The following is a 3,249-nucleotide window of genomic DNA, read 5'->3' as shown; positions in this document are numbered from 1 at the left end:
CGATATTTAATTGTTTAGATCTTCGCGATATTTAATTTTAACATTACATTTAAGTAAACGATAAAAGAAGACAGCTTAACGACAAGGAACGTAAAATGAAAAAGAAATTTTTTTAACCATATTATATACTTATTTATTTCTCATGTAGCGCAATATACACAATAGTATCTAAAGCGTAGGCTAATAATTCGCAATCAATAATTGAATTTTTATCATAAACTTCACGCAAGATTTTAACTGCATTACATTTATCGGTGATCCAATTTTGGCGTAAAATTGTTATAAATTGTTTAAATTTTTCACTTACGCCATGAACATTTTGACATAGTTGAAAATACACATTTTCAACGCAATGTTCTAGTTTGAACAGGAAGAGTACGGTTGACGGTTTCATGTACAAGCTGGTGTCGCACGATGTCAATTTTACAATATCTGCGTCGCGTATTTTAACGAGTTCCAAGTTCCAAATCTCGAAACGCTAGCGATGATGGTGCCGGCGACTGCACGAGTCGCTGAATACCTGCACGTTTTTCGATGAATGTCAACCACGTTGCATGAGGCAGAATTATCCGATTGCCTCGATTATCGCGAATAAGTATATCCACAGAGGACATAGGTCCAGCGTTGATTCCAACATCCAAAAATTTATATGCGGTCGATGTCAAGGCAAATCTCTTTCCCAAAATACGAGCGGGGTTTATCAAAACTGAAAAAATGCAATTATGTTTATAAAAGTTTTTTTTGCACAAGTATATACGAAAATTAGCGGTACTTACTCATTGTGCTGTTTCTCACACGTTTTCGGAACGTAGTAGTTCGGAACGTGAGTGTTTATCGTATCTGGAGGCTGTTTATTGCAATGTACTCGAACCGTATCGAACTCTCGACTGCGCGCTAATATTTGCCCAAGGTAGCGATTTGGTTGAATCCTTCCACCAGGTCGCGTTCCGTTTCATCGAGATGTTCCATGTTTTTTATACTGTTCACACTTATACTTTTTTCACACACTATTTTTAAATCACGTCACAATCTTCGAAGGAGCATTTGCACGTGACTCGATCACACGCTGAACAATATCATGTGCAATGTTGAACGTGATTGTGCATGCATGTATATACCCGATATCAAGTATTTGTATAATGTTGAACGTGATTGTGCATGCATGTATATACCCAATATCAAGTATTTGTATAATGCTGTATGAAACCAATGAATATAGTTGAGTATGTTGTTAAATATGGATTTGGAATTGGAATCTTCGATCTTAACGGACAAATAATCCATTTTACAAATGTTATTGTACACCCGAGACACCCTTGCACGGAGCATCTTTTCTATCACGTTTGATATTACGTTTGTAACGTGGGTTGTATTTTCTATATTGACATTTCTTTTCAAAGTCAATTACGTAAAGCATGCCACAGATCAAAAGTTCGCATTGCGCGTCCCCTAGCTTGTAAATAGTCTCCAGATCATTGCTTGTCCTCGGATCATATTTCTACCAACCATTTCGACCTTCGTAAAACCATTGGTACTCTTCCTCAGGATGTTCCGATTCCTTCTGAGGCTCCTCCACTTCCACCAGCTGAGGTCTCTCGAGAAAATCCGGTGGGATCTCTTGACGACACATCGGACACCGCTTGCTCTGATTAGCGACACCCTTTACGCACAGATAGCAGTATATATGGCTGCAGGGTAATCGTGCTGGATGGATACAAGGCTGCAGGCATACTGCGCATTTTGGCACAACAGTGGGACCTTCCTTTTCCTCAAAATCCTTATCCTTCTCTTTAATGCCGCCGCCAGATTTCTCCGGCACGTCGAGCTTCGCTTGCGCCATGGCAGAACGAGTCGCGCGACCGCCGACAGGGTCAGAGTCTCATCCGACGAAGCCCGATACAGCTCTCATGCATGAACGACATAGTGCAAGTGCACCATCCGTTGAATAATAAAAAAATAGTACGCACTCTTTTGTATGTAAATTTAGTGCAACGATTTCCTCACGCGACACTATTCTTTCAATGACTTCTTTACGACCATCTTCTTCATCGCTGAAATAATCACTGTCATCCGTTAACGCGCGATTCTCGTCTATATCCATATCGAAATTATTGTCATCGCCTTTATCGTGAAAAGTATTCCTCTGTATTGAATGCTCGGCACAAAAAATGTAAAATAACCGCTATACTTTTTTCCAATCGATGTACCGACGCGTAGACTATCAAATCACAGACTGTGATTTTGACTCGCTTCATTCTTTCTTATATACTTTTTCTATTGCCTTTTTTTCTCTCGTTCCAACTAGAGCATCGCGTATCGTTTCTTCTGTTTTAATGCATGGTGTGCATACACTGCAAATTTTGCAATTTCGCATAAGTCAATGGAGCAATATTGTTGTTTTTTTTTAAGAACATGTCGCGACATGTCTCGCGATGATTTCATCAAACACGTGCAAAACTGCAAATTTTGCAAATAGCGCCGATGTATGGCTGCTGCAATTATACAGATCAAATCACCGAAAATCAATGGCATGATATCGTTTTCAAGAACATACGTGTCTCGCAATGATTTCATCGAACACGTGCAAAACTGCAAATCGTACATTTTTCGATAAAAAAGCAAACGATGCATCATTAGTAGGATATAAAATGACGAATCTGGAGGATACGCTCAGTAGTCGAGAATTGGAAGTCGTGAGTACAACAAATTGTGTTAGAAAAAAGATCGTGTAATAACATGTGTTTTGTAAAAATACTGCGAGAAATTAAATTGAAGAGAGCGGCGATAAACGTGCAATCAATAGACAATGCATGTTTCGCATGGTCAGTGACAGCTGCTCTACATCCAGCCCAAAGAAATGCAGAACGGAAATCGTCGTATCCACATTACACGTCGGTGCTAGATCTTACGGACATTGAGTTTCCAATGACGTTGGATCAAATTAAAAAATTTGAAAATCACAACATCTCCATCAACGTGTACGGCATCGAGAAAAAAAACAAGGAACTTGCAATTCTACCAATACGCGTTACCGACCGAAAAATGAGCAGACACGTAAATCTGCTGTACATGCATGACGACAACGTGGGACATTTTGCATGGATTAAGAACCTATCCCGCCTCGTGAGCTCGCAAATCAACCGACATCATGGTCGGAAATACTTTTGCGATCGGTGAGTATACATCCTAATAAATAATAAAAATAATTTTTACGTAAAAGATATTAAAAAATTTCATTATTTACAGATG

The 3,249-nt window shown here is 39.1% G+C and overlaps 1 pseudogene; it reads right to left on the bottom strand.

The window, feature by feature from the left end:
- Positions 1 to 1,236: 1,236 nt before the first annotated feature.
- LOC112456726 lies at positions 1,237 to 1,840 on the bottom strand (annotated as a pseudogene).
- Positions 1,841 to 3,249: the final 1,409 nt, after the last annotated feature.

This window comes from Temnothorax curvispinosus, unplaced genomic scaffold (assembly GCF_003070985.1).
Source record: "Temnothorax curvispinosus isolate PA1 unplaced genomic scaffold, ASM307098v1 QBEX01007094.1, whole genome shotgun sequence".
NCBI classification, from domain to species: Eukaryota; Metazoa; Arthropoda; class Insecta; order Hymenoptera; family Formicidae; genus Temnothorax; species Temnothorax curvispinosus.
Note: the sequence above shows the minus strand (reverse complement) of the source record. Positions and strands in the feature narration are given on the sequence as shown.